Genomic DNA, 21,131 nt, shown 5'->3' on the forward strand with positions numbered 1-21,131 from the left:
AGCTTGACTAAAGGAAGGCTGTTGATAGCCTTGCTGAAGTCCTGGTAGAACAGTATCTACTCTTCTCCCCTTGTCCATTGTGTTTGACATCTTATGTTAGAAGGCAGTCAGGTTTATCATGCAAGATTTCCCTTGTTTAGTTCATGTTGACCATTGCCAAACAACTTTTGCTCTTGGACATGGGCATTGAGGCCTGTGGTGGTCTTAGATGTGGAACAGAGAATGATTTGCTCTTTCTAGAAACCTGATAATAGGCTGACTGGCTTACAGCTGTAGATTCACATTTCTGTCGATCTTCCTTGCCCTGCCTGAAAACATGAATTAATTATATTGCTCTACAAATCACATCCCTACTCTGTCTGATTCCTAAAATCATACAGGATTTAAGGAAGAAATGAGCTTTTATAAATCTTTCTGTAGTACCAGGGAGTTCCCTCTAATCAAAAACCCCAACCCTGTGTCAACCATCTGATTTAGTTGAAAGGTCATGCTGGGTTTTGTTTATACAGTACCCAGTGGCCTGAACAGAATTGGCAGAAATGCATGGGCTAGTCTGTTCTTACATAACTAATTTTCCTAATTAATTAAGAATACTATGGTGGAAAAAGAAAGAAAAGTAATGATAGCATTTCTGAAAAAACCCCATAGCAACTCAATGCCTGGCAGTTATTGTGTCAATATGAAAAGCTGCAGTGACCATATGAGACTGGAATGCTTTTGCTGTGTATTGTGTTAACATCTTTCACTACCTAAATTACCTCTCATCTGTCAAGCCCAGTCATCATCAGACAGGTCAATTTGGGTTTTCTTTGAACATTCTCTTGACATACTTTAAGGTTCAAACAATGGCACTTCAAGATATTTGGAAAAAACAAGCTGAATTAATATTTTATTATTTTTGAAGGAAGAAAGGTATTTATTTTGGAAGTCAGGTAGGTTGTGTATCCTGCAGAGATGCATGGTTTTCAGCATCAGATTTTTCTGAAGGTTTTTTTTGCACTGCATTCCTTTGCAACATCTGGAATTGGGCTCAAAAAGTAGACAAATGGAACAGTGCTCAGAAGGAAATTGGAAAATTTTCTCTTCTAGATTCCTGGTTTGTGTATTGCTGGCTGATTTAGATAAAGGGGGACTTTAGTTTGGAAAATTTGGGAACCTGTGATGTGTTTGTGTGGGAAAAATTAGCAAGAAAAGCAGCAGAGCATTGGAGCATGGGTGTCTGTCTCTTGTCTGGGATTGCTCAAACGTATTTCTCCTGATCCTTGATGCTAGATAAGCCTTGACTGCTGTTGACAAATGGCTTTTACTTTATCTCTTACTTTTGGTATCACATAGTATGAATCCATTTTCTCTTTGGGATTACTGGAAGCTATCTGTGTGAAACAGAGTGGTTCTGTATGCGTGGTGGACTGGATGCTCTGGAGAACACTTCAGATCTCCACACTGTCAAGTTATTTGGCCCTGTTGTATTGTTAGTTTGTTTTTTCTGGGTTTTTTTTCCTCTGTTTTTAGTTTCCATTTTTGCCTTTTCTCATATTCAACGCTGTTCACTTATTTTAGCAGCTCTTTCAAATATTCCTGGAAGGAAAGCAATCATATGGTCTCATTTACAAGAAAATGTTTTAAAATTATCTAAGGAAACCCTGTAATGGTAAACTGATTTGTTTTTGACTCAAACCCTAAAAGCAGAGAAACAATTTGAAGTTGCAAGTAAACCTGTTACTGTCTTAAGATGCATTGCAGAGTAAGCAAGGGCACTCTGTAAGGGATTTTGCAGAATGCAGCACAAAGTCTTTCCAGAAGTTGCAGAGGTGCTGTGACTTAGAATGCAGGGGACATCCCATAAACCTTGGTAGTATTGGCAAGTAGCTAATTGATCTTGCTGAGGCTTCTGCTCTGGGTGGGTGCTCATCAACAAATACTGTGTAGTTGTATTGAATTACTGCTTAACTGAGCTCCACTGCTCATGTAATTTACCTCCACTTGGCATCGGTGCAATCAATAAAAATGTCAACAACTGAAAATAAGTTCTTTAAACTTTTAGTTGTTATATAAAGCTTGCTAGCTTCACTCAAAAATGATAGCAACATATGATCTTTGTAACTCAGAGTGTGTTGATTGGTATCTGATTATTTTCTATTACTTAAAAATTGTTTAATAACAGTCAAAAAAATGCTGAATTTATTACATTTGTGACTATTTTATATTCTTGTGCTGCATATATCTATGCTTCATTGGGAATATTCTCCAAAGGCAAATGTGCTGCTTCTATAATTGAACGTTAGCCAATAATGTACATTGTATTGTGGATAGATAATTTCTTTATGCAAACTACCTTGTCAGACAGTTTTAATGTATTAAGGTCAGATTTTTATTTTATTTTTTAATAGCAGATGAAACAGGATTTTACATAGAAGAGCTGACCCTTCTCTAAAACAGACTGACACATGCAGGGAGTGTTTAATCTCTGCTGTATCTTATATTTGGTGCTGGTTAGGATGCCTGACTTAAACTGAAGTTAGGGAGAAGTTCCACTCCTGGAGGGAGTAATAACAGGCAGCTGAATTAAACAGAACAAACTGCATAATATACTTTAGGTGATTTATGAATTCCATGTTTGGTGAGAATTACGTGCTGAAAATCCCTAATTTTGAGTAAGGAGTGCTAATGTCATCTCTTCAAGAAAATCATAAACATTCATAAGACAGCACATTGTTCTCAGGAGTACTTGTTCGGTTTTATTGTCTAAGGGAGACATATTAATAAATTATTTATGATTAGCACTTGAAGACACTCAGATTTGTCTGTTCAGAATCAAACAATTTATCTCCAAATCAATGATTCTTTACCAAGTAAAGGAGGACTACTGTGCTTTTTCAAAGAACAGTCGTTTATTTAGGATAATTCAGTATTTCTAATGCATTTACACCTGAGATTAACGTTCTTATCTCTGAAGATGTGGTGTGGAGATTAGATTTAAAATGCAGAGCTGATTAAGAATTTTGCACTGAGGACAATATCTAATAGCTGCATACCCAGCCCTCTGAGCTGGAAGGCAGGGAGGGGGACCTGAAGGAAGATCCCATAATCCAAGGGAATTGGTCAACAACCTCCTACACCACATAGACACATACAAGTTTATGAGTCTGGATAGGATCCACCCAAGGGTATTGAGTGAGTTGATGGAAGTGGTCACTGAGCTCTCTGAGACCTTGTTGCTTTCTACAGCTACCTATAAGGAGGTTGTAGCCTCAGGGTTGGGTCTCTTCTCCTATGTGACAGGAGGTAGGACAATAGGAAATGGCCTCAAGGTGCTTTTTAGGTTGGATATTAGGAAACATTCTTCCATGGAAGGATTGTCAAGCATTGGAATAGGCTGCCCAGGAAAGCGGTGAAATCACCATTCCTGGTGATAAAACACATTTAAAAGATGTAGGTATGGCAAACTGGGACATGGTTTAGAGGGGGACCTGGCATTGCTATGTTAATGATTGGACTTAATGATATTAGAGATCATTTCCAACCTTATAAATTCCATGATTCTGTGAGCCTATTAATGAAATGTAGGTGAAGCAGAAGGACCAGCTACACTTGAAATACCTTTGAATATGTCTGCATACCTCTAGATTGCTATGAAATATGAATTCACACTTTAAAATATCTGTGAGGGAAAATCTGTGAATAACTGTTTATGGTATCATAACCCAATCAAAATTACTATTTAAGCTGCCATAGCATCTTTAATAAAGATCCTGCATGATATAGCAAGATTTAGTTTCCCAAGTGTCCAGAAACCTTAGTTTTATATGCCTAAAGCTCACCAGATTATAGGAGCACCTTGAGATGGTATCAGTGAAAAGGAAGAATTAAAGTCTAAAGATATACCTGTTCTTCTAAAGACAACTGCAAAAACAGCCTCTTACCTTATAATGGCAAGTATTCAATGGGAAATTTATAAGGGATATCAAACTAAATTTTCAAATCCCAACCTTAAGTTATTCTTAGAAAAGGAGTGGTGTATCCTTTTAAACATTGCTACATGCATAAAGAGTAAGCAGTAGTGTTACCAACAATGAAGCTGAGAAATGTGAGGATTAAAAGGTTTTTAAAATGAATTAAATAATAACTCTCTCAGACATTAAAATACAAGAAAGCAAAATAGGTCTGTCAAAAATCTGACTAGTGTAGTGCTATAGACAAAATGATGCTTTACCAAGTGAAAGGAAGAAGAAATTCCTTCAAATTTTTAAGTATTAGTAAGAAATATACTAACAACATGAGCTTTATCAGTGTGGTGTGTTTGCTCATTGCTTGAGTTTTCAAATATCCTAAAACACGGACAGAAATTTGGAATTTTGTACAAAGCAATTGCTCTAATTCTAATTCTCTCACTAATAGTACTGGAAAGAAATAGTATTGGAGTTCAGAATAGAGTCCAAAAGGAGGACTGAGTTCAGGGGATTTCAGGACTGTTTTTCAAAATTCATGAAGAGGAGGGGATATGCTATCAAGATGGTAGTCTTTAAAATGACAGATGACAGTAATCATAGAGGACAAGCATATGAAGCACAACAAAATAAGTAAGTGTGATTGAAGCTCTGATAGAGAGCTGGCATTACCCTTGACTTACTATTTTTAGTAACGTTACAGACTGAGAGGATTGCATACATAAAAATATTCACAAATTGTTTTTTAAAATGCAAGAGGACTGTATCAGGGAAATACATTCTGTTGTTGAAAGATATTCTTCCATGTCACTCAGGTTTTTCCACAAATATTTTGTTCAGGAGATGAGTTGCATATGGTTGTAATTATGTTGACACTTTTCTGAACTTTCAATTTTATTTTTTTTTTCCTTCATTGCGAATACAATTTTTAGAGAATGAGAATAAGAATAAAACATACTTAATTGAAACTTTAAAGGCTGTTCTTAGGTTTTTGCTAAGGTTCATAAGATCCACATTTCTATGTGGGTGCCAGATTTTACAAGTGAGCACATTTTATTATTCAGAAGACTTAAGAATGATCTCCTGCATTTAAATTTTTGTAAATACTGGTCTTTGCAATAATTTGCTCTGAAATGCCATTGGTGTTTTGATTTTATCATGTGCTGTAACCTCTAACTGCTCCATTGGAAAAGCTGATTCAGACTTAGCAGACCAAAGCGTTTGATGTGACTGGAACCGCTGATGGTTTTGTTTCTGTAGCTGGGAAATGGTGAGCGACCCATTACTCATTTTTCTCATGCAAGTCTTCACCCTTGAGTATTAAGGAGAGAAAATTCTTTCTCAACTCAGAAATGCTTAGCATTTATAGCAAGAGAGTTGAAAATTAGGATTTTCAGCTGCAGAATGTGGGTATCTATGTTTTAAACTGAGGAAGGCCAGAGTCATTAATCCCAGATAGATGCACTTATTTCGTCTAGGCACTGAGCGATGCCATAAAATGGTGAAGTCCTGGAGCCAGAGAAAAGATCTGATCTTTGATATACGGCAAATATATCAGATATATCCAATAGATCAGCAGATAACCATGCTGGTAGGCAAGTGTGTTACAGTGTTAAAAACTGTTGAGCATTTCCCCACCACGGAGAATTTTTATACTTTTAACCTTGTAGTGCTTTCTGGCACGTGGGAGATTTTAGCGACGGCTCTTTGCAGTTCTTTGGCTGGATAGTTTTTCGATATTCCTCAGTGGCTCTCTTGATTCATACAGGCTCGATGGTGTCATCTACCAACATGATTAATTGCTCTGTATGAAAAATAAAGGTTCATTGCACTATGTAGGCAACATGTCAGGATGAGCAGGGCTCATGGTAATTGTGTACTCTCTGTTTGCAGTTTTGTATGTTCTTTGGTGCCATAAGCTCCCTCTGCAGTCCCAAAGCAGAAGTCTTGGTCACACAGAATGCCCAGCGTCTGCTGTGCCCCGTGGGAGGCCTCTCTGCTCCTCAAACTGTGAGGAGGTTTTGGACAACTGGCTCAAACCAGATGCTGGCTCTAAAATAGCCAGTTGAGGTTAGAAACTGCCCACTCTCTTGGATTGATTTCAGACATTTTGTTGACAAAACAGTTTAAAATTAAATATTTTTAATGTCCAAATGCATCTTGAAGTTCTTTCAGGTAGTACTCAGCTGTGGTTGCTGCCTGTTTCCTCTGGATAGTACAGTAACACAAATTTATTCAGGGGCTTCTGAGTAACAAAACCTGCTTTTAGGTGTCTTAAACCTGGGTATTCAGTGTTTGCTTTGTGACTTGAGGGACTGAATTGTACTGCCCAAGGTTGGAGAGTGATCATTATGCCATCCCTGCCTGCTCAGTGGAGGGGAGGGCTCTGTCCCCCCTGCAGATGCCCCCTGACTGTGGGGGTTCCACTCTGAGGAGCTCTGCCAGTCACTGTAGTGGTGCACTTACGTCTTGAAATGTGTCCTGAGGGAAGTGGGAGTTTTGGATCTGGAAGTTGCCTGGAGAATTTGCAGGTGTTTGGCACTTGAATTCAGAAATAAAAGTGGAAGAGGGCCCACAAAATTGATTTTATTGCGTGGAACAGATGGCTTTTCTCAGGGCCCACTTCCAGAGCAGCAGTAGAAGCAGACCGGTCACTCTCTTTGAATTAACTGAATTACGATAAGTATAAAGCAAAATCGGTTGTTTTAGCTCTTACAGTTTTTGACCAGATAATGCAGAAATGTGAATATTTGATGGTATGGATGCAATTCTTCCTGTACAGCCAAAATACCCAGGGAGCTGAACTGAAGTCCTTGCCTGTGGGCACAAAACCAAACCGAGGAGTTGTTTTTAAAAATGAAATGTTTCTTGCTTTTAGCCCGCAGTTTAGTGGGCTGCAACATGTTTGAGCAGCAAAATAAGCAAAAGTAAGAGAGTTTAGTGCCTTAGCATGTTTTGCACTGTTTCTTTCACAAAAAAATCAGACCTAACCCTTTGTGTTAAATATTGCTGTCACCTCTGACTGAAATCTGAGTTTTAAGTAATCGTGGGAAAGCATTTCACAACTCACAGGGCTGAAATTGTTAATGTCTATGCAACTTCATGTTTTTTTTAACAATTCTGAGCCAGTAATTTTGTTTACATTATAGAAGGAATTCAGAATGGTGATCAGTGGAAGGAATAATGAAATAATTTAGTGTGCTTACCTATATAAATATTAGTAATAATTATGAAATATCTTCCAGAGAAACTGTATAGGTTTGTTTTTACTCAGAAATGCAGCATATTTCTTTGCATAATTTGATACTAAAAAGAAATAGATTACCTCTAATTCTCTATATGCATACCCCAAGCATATTTGAAAATTTTCACAGTTTTAAGTATGTATTTTTAAAGCTTAATTTTCTATAAACACAGCATAAGATGATTGCAATCTGAGTTAATTGCTTCCATGTACTCTGGTTTGTAGTAGCACTGCAGCTTTAAAATCTGAAAGCCATTCTCATGCTTATTTCATAGCATGAAATTTAACAGTGAATTATGGAACATACATTCAGAACTCAAATATGGAGCTATTATTTTAAATAGTTTCTTTCTGTAGTAAATTGATGTGTTTATCATTTATTACTTTAAAAAAAGTTATTAAATTTAATTCCAAAGATCAGGAAAATGTTGACCATATTAGTAATCGTCCTTCAGAAAAAAACCTTAACTTTTGATTTAAAAAACCCACTGATTGATACACTATAAACCTTAAAAATCAGTTTTCCATACCTTAAAAATCTGATAATAATTATTTTACGGCATATGGAACTCTGTATATTTAATTGTTTACATTTTAACTCTTTTATAGAGCTTATGACTAAAGGAAAAATTATTCTTTCTACAGCTGCTCATAGGTTTTATAATCAAAGCCAGGTTTAAGAAATACAATAGAAACTTAAAGGGGCTACATTTGCATTTTTGCCAAATAATGTAATTAATTCATTGCAAAATACATTAGAGTATAACATAATTATAAAAATGCACAAACTTTAAAATTAAGTGCAGTCATCTTAATTTAAAACAATTTACTGTATGTGAGTAGTCTGTTAGCTGAAGTTGAAACACAAGTTTAGTTCCATGTGCTTTATAATCTGATCTCAGATTACAAAATCTTTGGAGCAGTATAAACATATGTGTAAATGAATTGTTTTAACATTCAATTTTTATGATATAATTGCTCTGAATCATGAAACCTCAGACCTAAGATGTTCCGTCAGGGAGGCAGAAATACTGGTAACAGTGATATCCAAAAAGCATACAAGAAATATATGATGAGGCCAAAGACAACTCACGTGGTGTTCCTGCAAAAACTCGAAGGGGAAAAGAAAAAGGCAGAAAACCCCACTCCGTAAATCCTGCATTATAATGTGAAAGCTCCATGCTTTTGTTGGACAGCTGAGATGGATGAATTGTATTTTAGGATTGGCTGCTGCTCGAAATGCAGTCAAACTTACACTGTTCAGTATTGCCACAGAAAAAAAGTTATCTGCAGGCCCAAATTTCGGTAATTAAATTCTGGAAGGCCCCTTGGGTGGCTAGCATTGACTGGTGTTATTCCAGAGAAACAAGCATTGCAATTCATTTATGAAATATTCAAGTACAAACATGATATATCCCTTTGCCTAACATAGTTTCAATATTTTTCTTCAAGATGAACTGTAAAAGATATTCAGACTCTTACATTTGAATACATCTGTAAGTCATGCTTAGATACAAGACATTAATGGTAGGAAGAGAAGACAGATAATAGTTACTAAGGACCTGGAGGAGAAATAACCAATTCCACTGGGGCTGCTAATATTTAGTCCCTGACAATCTATTATTTCAATCAAGCAGGAAGCTAATTAAATGCAACACTTCAATTCTTCAGAGAAAAAAAAAAAAAAAAGAAAAAAAAGTAATGTGCCTTTATTTGAAGACTGACAATTATTAGCAAAATACTGTTCTGTCAGAAAATGCCAGTGTCAAATCTTTTTACCAGTTTCAGCAGATTTTCAGGGAATACTAGTTCTGTCTTTCCAGGTGGAATTTCGGACAAACTAGAAGGTTTGAGCTTCTTTCCTGGGCTGTTTTCTGTTTTGTGTTCATGTCCATTGGATAAAATGCTTATGTGAGGAGCAAGGGGGGTTGAGAGCTGCCATCCCTGAGATGTGCACCCTGGCCATGGGCAGAAGTACCCTACTTGAGCTCCCTTCTTTGCTGCTCAGTGGCACTGTGACTTTCAGGGTGCTGCAAAGAGAATGCTCCTCTTTCCATTTTTATCCCTATTTGTGCTTATTCATGGGAGTACTTAAAAAATTAGACTTTTTTTGTTTATTTTTCTATTTGCTTGCTGTAGAATAGTATCAGATGCCTTACTTGGGGATTAGGTTCCAAACATCAGATTCATGCTGGCCAGGCCACCACCTTGTATTAAGAATGCTGTTTGGCTGAGAATAAGAAATACTGAGTATAAAAAGCTAGCACTGAATATTGTGTATTGTAGGTGTCACAATACACATTCTGTGTGCATCAAGTTCAAGTCTCCATATACATATGTCTGAGTCAACCACGATATATACTGATATTGGTGAAATTAATGTGGTCATATGCTAAATATACTGATGGACTTAAGCTCTACTCAGTCCCAAAGGGCAGAAGTGAAAGGGGACAAAATGTCTATGAAATATGAGTTGTAACACCATATATTGCTATATTGTTGAGTCAGAAAATTTTTCCCATTTATCCAGAGTGCCTCAGGTAAGCAGTTCGTCTGCAGAAAGTATTGAGAATGTTTCAGATGTACAAGGAACTTGGTAAGTAATACAGAGGAAGCAATCCACTGTTACTCAAAAATCAAATTATGTCATCAATGTTGCATTACCAACACAATTTTAGCAGCTTTCCTCTGAGAGGAATCCTATTTGGTTGAACCAAAATTGAGAAATCTACTTTCCTCTGAGGCAAAATCCTCTAATTATTATGTATTTAATCACTGTCAATATTCAGAATACTAAGAAAAGGATTTCTTATATAAGTAAGCATGATGGGATTATGTGAATAAATGTGGATGTTACCATCTTTACACAAGTTATATAGAAACTTCTACTGTTGTTCAGGGATTAAAATTCTGATTTAACTTTGAGTAGGAAGATCTGAATTTACCCCATGTTCATATGGAATTTTGAACTAGCTGAGGGAAACACTTGGCTCTAAATACTATATATAACATCTAAATCCATTAATATATGGATATAGAAGTTTCAAGAAGTCAATGGGTTTACCAATATTATAGGAGTAACTTCAGAAGTCACCTAATGAATGGCATTTATTTTCTTTTTATATTTGATTACCTGCCATCTTCATTCAGTTGTAAAGCTGGACATTATACCAACTTTGAATTCCATGTTAGTTGAGAAACTTCAAAGCTCTGAAGACCTTTTACTGTCTGTGTACTGACAATATATGTTGTTCTGTTTTTTATGTCCATAAAGATTTTACCACCTTTGCCAATGGATCAGGACTGAAATGAGAGGGAAATATGGATTGATTTTTCAAGTATCATTGTTTCTTTCACTCTTACTGATGGACACTTACTGGGTACTCTACCTTCTGCAATAATTCCATTTAATTGTGAAGATTTGTTTCATCTCTGTGACTGCCTGTGTAAAGACAGCCACTGCAATGAGGTGGCATGGATTTGAATTTTTCTTAATAATTACTCAGTTGGGATTGATTTAAAAGTTGCATCTCTAATCTATGCACTATTATAGTCAATAAGGATTAGTATCTTCAAAGGATGGTACATTTAATTTTAGAGTAAATATCCCTATGGAGAGATTTGAAACTTTTTAGCAGTGCCTGAGGACTAGAGATCCTGTTGATTGTCTACTAAAATGATCTTCCTTTCAAGATCATAAATAGCTTTACTTGATTTTTAATGGTAACAAGTTAATGAACTACACAGAGCTGCCTTTTTTACCCCTAAGTGATTCTTTGGTTGGGGGGAAATCAGAAAGAAAGAACAGCTGTAATAATTTAGAAGACTTAAATAATTAAGAAAACTTTCAAAAGATGTTTGAATAAAGGAAATCATTGTATTCAATGAGAAAACTGCAAAACAGCAAATTGAATTTCAGCATGCTGTAGTCACCGTGCTATAGCAAATCTCAGCCCTTCGTTTGTTTGGTCACTGGGTCTTCAAAGTTGAAGTTGTTTATTAACCTCTATGAGCTAAGCTTTTCTTTCTCTATGTAATTTCTGGTGGTCACTAAAATAAGTAGAGATGCCTTGAAAAATTATATATTGATCAGAGAAAGATGCTTAAACCTCTGTTTTTGTAGAGCATTCAAAGTAATATTGATTTTACAATGGATAGGAAACTATGAAGCCAACAAACCCCATAATTTCTGGAGTATCCCTGAAGTCATAGCAGAAACAAACTAGGAAAATAATGTTACATGTGAACTTTATTTCATGACTTTTTTTAAAGTCAACCACAAAAAAGACATCTGAGAACATCTTTCTTGTCTTGATCAAGAAAAAGTACAGTGTCATACACTCAAACTGGATATTTAGTGATCTAAACCCATGGCAGCAGTGTCTGCTTCTTTCATTTCTACAGTTAGCAGGATTGGTTGTTTGTATTTCTACCATCTGACAAGTGAAAACTCTCACCAAACACAGTGAGAAAAGCCCCATAATAACTTCTGTTCCAGCTGGATTTTTCTGAATACTGTTCCTCTGTCTTCAGAGTTATAAATTCCCTCCTAAAAGCATGAAGTACTAATTTTCTTCTGTTATTGTGCTCTGATAAAAATGTTGTCAGCCCGATGTTTTTGAAACTTAATTTGTCAGTGAATTTGCAGGGCTTTATACAGTGAGTGTAGATCGTGCCAGATGAACCTGACAGATTAGATCCTGACTTTACAAAATCTTGTCAGTACAAGAACTGCAAGGTTCCCCCACTAATGTGGAGATTGTAGTATGGTGGGCTCTCAAAAATATTAACAAGTGGTAAAGAGTAGCATTTTTTAGGACTTGGTTAGATCTTAACACTCTTGTCTCTTAGTTACAAACCCCCGAATTTTTAAGTTACAAAGCCAGTCTATTATTGATACAATAAAAATTAGAATCCTATAATGAACCTGGCTGATATTGAGGGTCTTAGAAACAGAATTTCTACATGGCTAGGAATTACTAGTTATTTTTTTCACATAAGCTTATAAATGATTAGTTGGGTGAAAGAGGAAGAGCTAGTGTGTCAGTTATCTTTGGTTCAGTTGTGTATCCTGCAGCTGGATAAAAAGACAAGTGCGTTTGGAGAGGTCCTTATGGTAGAAAAAGTAAAGACTTATTTTTTTGTAGAAGACAGTGGTGTAGTGAACTAGTTTTTTTTTAAAACAAGTGTTGAAAACAAATGATGTGAGTGAGGAGCTGTTAGGGTTATCAGAAGCTGTGGGGAGCCCGCTCTGTGAAAATAGCTTTATGGTACCAGCCTTCTTGCCACTGTCAAAAGGAATACTAAAGGAATGTAAGTCCTGTTTATAAATTTACTGGAAAAATAAACAAAGGTAACCAAAAGAAAAGTGTTTGCTAAAGTGATGCTGGGAGAAAATTATATATGAATGAATCTGAAATGAATAGCTTGAAATTAGAGAAAGGGTTTCAGGATAACCTGTCATGCAGAAGGAGCGTGGATAAAAAAAGCCAGTAACCACGTTACAGCATTATCACCACAACGGAGTGCAATACAGTCAAATATGATCAATTTGTGATAGAAACTGTGGCCTTCTGTGATGGCAGAGACAGAACTTCCGTTCTGAGACCTTGACAAATTTGTATCCTTACGCTTTGTCAGAAGTTTGGGGGAAAAGCCCCAGCTTTAGCTGTGCATGGCTTGGTGGTCTCATTTGTTGATAGCAAATCAGACATATTGGCTGGTGGGCATAGAAATTTCCATGACTGGATAACTTTTGTTTAAAAATGTGCCTTGATTTTGTGGTCGCCCATCTGGGAGAGCATATCAGTGCAAGTGCACTTAATCCCTGACTTCTGACATCAGTAGTGGCTTTAGGTGACAGGAAACCTGACTTAAGCAGTGATAAGTTTGATCATTAGCAAAGGAAATAAAAGCTCACACTTTGACAGAATTCTACATTTTGTGTTCTCCCTTTACGCTTCCTGTTGTATGTCATGTATCACAGGCTCTGTGATTGCAGGAGGCTAGAGTTTATACTACTGTACATCAGAGTACTGGATGAAACCAGAAGCCAAATGTACTTCAAGAATTATGTTAAAAATTGAAAAGAATAATCTGACATAGGGACTAATTCTCAAACAATCCTGCATTAGTATAATACTGGTGGATTTTGGTTTTTTGTTTTTTTTTTGCAAAGTAAGATTGCTAATAATTAGCTTAATAAAATCAGACCTTGTAAATAGTAAATTTTACAAATTTGTATTATAGTTCTGTTTTATAATTATGATATTCTGATTTTATGTATTATGCTGTTGAATGCCATTTGTTAGCGATATCTAGTCCAGTAGAGTCCTGATGGATTGAGTTCAGCAAAAATTTTAGTTAGTGAATAAACCGAGAATTTCTCTCAAGTATTTACACGAGGAAAACTTTTTTTTACTGTTTAGCAGACACATAGGGGGAAAATAAAATCTCAGTTTTGACTCTATTGCAAATGTCCTTTTGCAATTTAACCAATAGCTTTTTTTTACATTTCATTCATGGCAATTTTATGTTGTATAACTGATTTTGTGTTGTGTAACTGAAACAGAAAAGGAGAAAATTATGAGAGGTGCTTCACAGTAACTGAGGGAGTTGTGTAGATATTTTAATTTGTTTCTTTATTAAGAAATTTCACTATACAATTGATAACATTGGTGGAAGACATAGGTTAGCTTATATAAAGGATTTATAGTTTTGACTTTAAAGCGGTAAATTCATTAGTGGGGTGAAAATTAAAATTATGTAAATGATTTAGTATAACAGTAAAGTTCACATAACCATTTTAGGTATGAAATTTATTTAAATGATAAATCTGAAACATTCACAAAGTTAAATACTTGGGCTTAATCCACGGAAAACTTCAGTGAGACTCCTAAAATATACATTTGACATCTACTGTTATATTTCTCTCCTGTGCAAAAATAATTCTTCTGTTACCCTTATTTCTGTGTGTAATATTGCTGAATGTGTCACAGGTCCCACACATTTGTTTTTATACATGCATTTCATCAACTCTTCAAAATCAGGGCAATAATTTTGAACTGTTTGTTCTGGCATAAAAGAAACTCAAAATTTCATAGCCTCTGAAATATGTTATCCTTCATCTTAATTTTTGGACCAGTTTTTAAATTAAGAGACGTAATGCTAACTGTTTATGGTCTTATTAAACATTTTAAAATAAAAGTGTTTCATTTGCAGCCCATTTCTTGGTCTTCTGTAGAGTTGCATTGACTATTTATAGCTGCAAGAATTAATGAAGTATTAATTTCTTATTTTATAGAGGTTTTGTTCTTGTTTGTTTTGTTGGCAATCTTTCATTTCACTGGAATATTAATGTAGCCTATTTGAATAGTAATTTAGGAAATGAAGTGTAGAATGATCAAAACTATAAAAAAATTGCATCTCTCTAGAAAAGAAGAAGAGCTAATTACATTAAGGAATTTGTAAAATAATTATTTCATGCCTTTTAGGTTAGCCTGTACCCAAAATCTCAGTCTCCAATATAATTAATTTAGTCTTACTGAGTACTTTTTTCATAAACCTTTATATTAAAACCTCATTAGATTTTTCTCCAACTTTTTACACTTTTTCTGTAGAATAAAAATTACATCTCTATTCTCACCAGACAGATTTCTTAACTGTTAATTTTGCCTTTATATAGGAGAATATTTATTATTCACTTGAAGTTTTTCAGTAGAATTCTTCTACCTGAGGTCTTGAACCATTGAGCAACTTCCAGTAAATTAAATTTATAAGTAAAATGATGGCTTGGTTTAAATAATACACCATGAAATTCCTTATGTCTTTGTGTCAAGTGGTCTAATAATCCCCTCCACTCTAAGCCTGTTTTGAAAAGGTGATCATGTAAAAAATTCTGTAAAGATATTAGCTAAGCCCTCACCTTTTCACGGGAGGACAGAATAGTGCCTTTATAGTTGTGGCTGCCTGGCCAAGCTGTAGGTTTGCCCTGGGGAAGGATTTGGTGACAGTTGCAGTGACAGCATCATTCTCACTGTGCTGTCCAAAAATGCAAATGCTTCGATATGAAAAGGGAAATGTGCTGGTTTAAATTGTTTAGTAACAGCAGCTGAAATTGCATTGCCTTTGAAGTTCATTAGTGTGTGTTGAGTAAAATACTTCTATGAGAATTTTACTGTGCCAGATACGTAGACTGACAAGGCTGTCTTTGCAAGAATCTCTCAGCTGCCTCTACAGCTGTAAAAATAAAAATACTACTCACTGACTTAAAACTCTTAGCAGCAAATCCTTCCAGTCACTTTTGGCATGCTGAGCTTAACCAGAAAATGTTTTTACAAAAGAATTAAATAAGTAATTAGAATGGTAGGTGATAAATGATGATCAAAAAGCATGAAGTCTGATTATATTGGTGGCATATTTCTAGCTTTGTTATTAAAAGGTAGGAAGTAATTAGAAGTAGGTTAATCTTTACTGAAAAGCTTAACAAATGTTTGTTGTGCAGAACAACTGCTCATTCATGCAGAAAAATGACCTGTGATCTGCAAACATTTTCACGTAAGAATAATTTTATGTGGACATTTAGCTCTGTTGATTTCCCTTGGATTATTCAGCCATGTTACTGTACGTGTAGCAGTTTGCAGGATTGTTTACTGAACAGATCAGTTAGTAATGCCAAGTAACTAAATAAAGCAAGAACAGTCAGATACTCGTGAGCCTGGAAGATCATTCTACCTCTGGGGCTTTGGGCATGCTTTTAGAAAATATGTGGGTCCCAGTGCAAATATTCGTAATTGCCATTTAAGAAAGTGCACGGGAAACCTGGAATATCCTATAGAATAACATAATTTGTAGTGACTTTGCTGTAAGGTGGTTTGCTGCTATACAGAGGAACAACTTCTATTTGAATAATTTTGTTGTATTCTGCATATCTAACAATTGTCTAGGAAAATATAATATTTCTAGTATTTGTAGGAAAAAGGTGGGAAGTGATCATCTAGCAGATTGCAGTTAATTATCCAAAATCTGACTTGTCAAAAGACATTCTTATGGTTCACTTAAAGCAGCTTATTCCATAACCTGGAAGTCATTCCACATCCTCTTGAGTGTATCTGTCTTTTGCCATTTATTTTGTGGAGAAGAATTGTGCTGGCTGCTGCACCTCATACCCCAAATGATGCAAATGGTACATTTACTAGGAAGAACTTCATTCTTGTCTGTGAATTGAATTATAGTTCAGTTCTAGTCCTAGATTCTACCAGAGTCAATTTAAATGGTGTAATATTTTCATACAAAGTCTTTTTCTTTTTGCATAAAACATACGATAGGTTATGAAGAAATAAAAATTACTTTTTATTCATTTTCCTTCTTGTTGAAAAGATAATTATTTTACATAAATAAAGTTTTGGGTTTGTTTGGATTGTAGTGGGGTTTTTTTGTTTGTTTTTTATTTTTTTTTTGGTCTGGTATTGTAAATACTGTGGGAAAGCAGTGCTGATTTCTTTGTGCAGTTCTGCCACCAAGACAACTCAGCCAGTCACCAAGGCTCTTAATTCCAACAGCTTCAAGTTAATACTCTTGGCTGTGAATGTTTGTTGGAGTGGCTCTGTTGTTAACTTGATAAGGAAAATTTAACAGATCATACCAGTTGTGTATTGGGATATAAAAGATTGTTCTATTTATTTTTGAAGCTGGCTGAAATGAAATTTGAAGGCAAGCTTTAAGCCTCTGTATGAATTGTTCATTTTATGTTATAATACTTTATCTTTTATAGAATAAATTTTACTTATTCTGTAAATTCTATGTTAATTATTACTGTGAAGACAATATTTGCAGTTAATTGTTTTTTAATGTCAACAGGCAATGAATTACACAGAGCAGACTTCTTTCCCCCCTAAATTTTTCTGTTTTATAATTACTGAAGTATTTATTAAGTAAAAATGCCATCTCTTTTAGCAATTACAAAAGAAATAATTTTAGCAGCTAACTATTTTTCTGTATTTGAAAAGATATTAATTACATAATTTCAAAGAATTGGTAACAAATAAAATGTATCATTATTAATCTGTGCTAAGTTGTATAGTCTTCTAGTGATTTGAAAGGAGAAAAATATTTGATAGAAGTTAAAACTTTACAACATACATCTCCAGAGTTCTCTAAGGAAAAATTGTGTCATTGTTGTAACTATCAGGAAAATATTTATACAAATATTTTCAGACAAAAATGGCTAAGCTGTTGGAAAGAAAAAGTTCCTCTAAAGAAAGAGTACATAGATCTCTCTCTCTCTCCACATATCTCAACTTGAAAATATCTTGTGGGTGCATTGTATAGTACTTACGTAGGTCATAGAGGTGACTGTTCATAGGAATGTGATGTATATATGTTGTCAAAGCAAATTATGTTTAAAATATGTAGCATTTGGTGCTTGCAGCTGTAAAGGAAAGTACTACAATTGAGAAATATGAAATCTGCAGATGCTTGACTTTTCTGCTATAGAAAGTAGATTTTTAAAATAAGACATTATTTTTAAGCAGGAACCAAGGAAAAAGCCGTTTAATCTTTATTTAGTGTCATCTTTATTGTATGAAATTCACATTTTATAAAATGGGGCTTGATTGACAATGTCTTTGGAAGGTTTCTTTTGAAAATCTAAGCTATGAGTTAAAAACTAGATTTTATTGTAAATGAGATTGTCATGTTCATTATTAATCTATAGCATGTTTTATCTTATTTTTACAATAGTAGGTAACCCACAGTTAAAAATCCATACGTGGAAGTAATAGATAATGTAGATATAACAATTACCAACAGTGTGATCTGAAATAAATTTTCTTAACTCTTTAAGCCCCATACTTTAGTTTATAGCAGCAACATAAATATATTTGAATAAAAATCCAGAACAGAAAGTGAAACTGATGCAAATTAATTTGAATTAATTAATTGATTTGAAAATTAATTGAAATAAATTTTCTCTCTGAAAAGTTCTTCAGTTAAATATGTGTTTTTTAAATTTTTATAATCTGTAGATGAGATGTCAAAATTAAGGACTGACCACAATTTAATTAAAGCTTTGCAACCTGTCACATGAATTCCTGAGTGTAAATTTTGTAGTTATTGTCAGCCGAAAAATGAGTACTGTTACATGAAGAATGTTCCTATGGTTTGTCTTGTGTAATGGACTTTAGTCTTCTTTTTGTTATAATAGCTATAATACCAAAATAAATATCAAGAGTTCTATCCAACTCTTTGTATTCATATTAGCTTTTACTACAAACTTTTTGTTTATCATCCTCTGTAAGTAAATTCCTGTGCTGAAAAAGGAGTTGTAAAATCAGTGGTCTCGTGTAGTAGCCATCTGTACATTCTAGTAGCTGCTAATTTTTTGGAGTACTTGTAGTGTTGCAAAATAAGAATAGCATTGGAGAGAGCTTGAGGACATAAATTGTTGCAGAAATAATTTATTTTTAAAGGAAAGCTTTCTCACTTAGGAAGTATTCTACACACAAGTAGAAATGAAAAATAAAGAAAAAAATCCTGTTTACAGATTTTTATCCATGCTAGCTAGAGGGGAAAAATGAAATAGATCCAAAAAATATGGAAATAAAGTAAAACTATAATAAAGAGAAAGACTGAGTTTGATTTGTCTAATTTGCTAGCTATGCATTAAATAGTCTCATTTACCAGTACTTACTTACCAAAGTATTTGCATTTGAAGGTCGGTTTACTATGACTGTGGGATTGTAGAGATTCCTTTCAGAGGAAGGACAGGCTGGAGCAAAAAAACTCTTTTAACTATCTTCTTCTTGATCAGATACCTGAAAGCACTTCCTCCAAAAGGCAGATGAGATTGCTTTATTTTTCCATACGTTGCAGACGGATGAGTAATGTTTTCTTTCAGTAATGCCCAATAGTGGACTTGTTTTTTTATTTTATCCTTTTTGTTCAACTCTGTATCTCTGTAAATGTCAGCTGTTCTCACTCAAATTTTTAAATGAAATTTAATTTTAAATTTTAAATTTTAATTATAAATTTTAATTTAATTTAAGAATTTGTAACTTAGAACCCTAATTTAGCAATGAGTACCTGAATCTCTGATAAAAGTAAAATGTACTTTTAAATAAAGCTAAGATAACCTTGGATAAGTTTTCTATATTATCATGCTAGGATGCTGTAATCTGGGGAAATAGATTGAGTATACCACATACTGGAGGATCCATTTCACATACAATTATGCAACATCCATCAAGTCCTTGGTTTTAGCTCCTATTTTAAAAGCCAAGGCATGTGATTATTTTAAAGTGTTGTGTGTGATGTGTTTGACTGATTGCTGTGAATTTCAAGAACACATTTTTACTGGGACCTGTGCTCTTAAATTGTTTTGAAAAGTCTTTTAATAAGTGTGCATTAAGCATCAAATAGTTGAAATAGAGTTATATGACCAATTATATGCCTGTATATCCTAATATAATAATGTATTTTCCAGAAAGCTTTGAGTGAAAATTAGGCAAATGAAGGAAAATTGTATCATATTGAATAACTTGAATTTAATGCAGAATTTGGCCTCTGCAATTAGGAAGCAGAGCAAGAGGAACAGCAATTTAATTTTATTTAATATTTTTACATTAAGAAAAATTTAGATATATTGAATTAATAACTATAGCTGTTGCTTTTGTAAACACTTATTTTTCTAACAAAATAATATTTTTTTACTTTAATTGAAGTTTGGAAGTTTTGGATATCCTTTCATACAGGTTTTCAAAATGTTTTATGCTGAATGGGAAATCCTATGCCTACTACTTTACTTCCAGAACCATTTAACTTCGAAGTTTTTTTCTAACATCTTCCTTAGAAAGACATCAGGTTGTTTAGACAGTCTGTTTCCTAGATATTGGTCTGTGGTGGGTACTTGAAAACAGCACTGCAGGACTGGGAGGCTGCGGGTCTAGAATAAACTTGCATGTTTTGGTGTAATGCAGCCGTCAGTTTTGGGGTGGCCCAAAAATTATTGCTATGTCTTATTGGTCATGGGAATCAAGGAATCAAGGACTGTTTAGGATCAAAATTACCCTTGCCAGAAAATCAGAATAAGACATCTACCTTGTGGACAGATAATGGATTTATTACAGTGCTTCCCATGATCTTGTATTAATGTGAATCTTTTGCTTTACAAAAAAAAAAACAGTGTCTGGAAATGGAGCTCAAAAATATTTATGTTGTTTGCATATATATATTGCCTCAGGCCTACTCAGACTTTGCAGTTTTCTAGGTGAATTAATTGATACTGTGTGCAATCATACAACTTCTTGGACTTTTTACTTTGGTTCATTGTGCACTTCGCAATGCTGGAGTGAAAGGTGATCTCAGTGTGTTACCAGTACCTTCTATACTGCCAAATATTGTGATGTATAGAAAGCACAGTAAGCAGAGTTAGGCTGCCATGGACTGCAAGGCAACATGCATTCAAAACAGTTCATCAGTCTGAGAAAATACTTAGCACTCGTTTGTAGAAAAGCATAGCTTTTTAACTATTTTCCTTGTGGGCCTGGCAGAAAAAGACCGGTAGATAATACTTCATCTTCCATTTTGCTGAGCCAAGTACAGGGGAAGTTGGCCAGGATTTCTCGGCTGCTGCACTCCAAAAAGGAGAGACCAGGAGGAGACATGTTTTATCACTTCATTTGTCTGCTTTGGAAAGCAAATACCTGTACTAAAGACATGGGGAGAAAGGGAGCTGATAATTAGTATCAATATCAGTTTGGTCTGGCTAAGTTATTTCTACGTGTGCTTCTCATAGATTTTTGTGGTCTGTGCCATCATTCTGGTACTTGACAGTAAGAAGATCACACTATATATTTGGTTATTAAGATTGATAATGTTACATATTTACAGGTTAATTTCCAATTAATGTGGTATTTGTAGTATTTTGTGCCATTCTAGGTAAA

The 21,131-nt window shown here is 34.6% G+C and overlaps 1 protein-coding gene across 1 annotated transcript in view; it reads left to right on the forward strand.

The window, feature by feature from the left end:
- Positions 1-21,131, forward strand: part of BCKDHB (branched chain keto acid dehydrogenase E1 subunit beta) — a 107,210-nt gene that overhangs the window by 80,558 nt on the left and 5,521 nt on the right. The window lies entirely within an intron of this gene.

Source organism: Cyanistes caeruleus, chromosome 2, assembly GCF_971803275.1.
Source record: "Cyanistes caeruleus chromosome 2, bCyaCae1.hap1.1, whole genome shotgun sequence".
Classification (NCBI taxonomy): Eukaryota; Metazoa; Chordata; class Aves; order Passeriformes; family Paridae; genus Cyanistes; species Cyanistes caeruleus.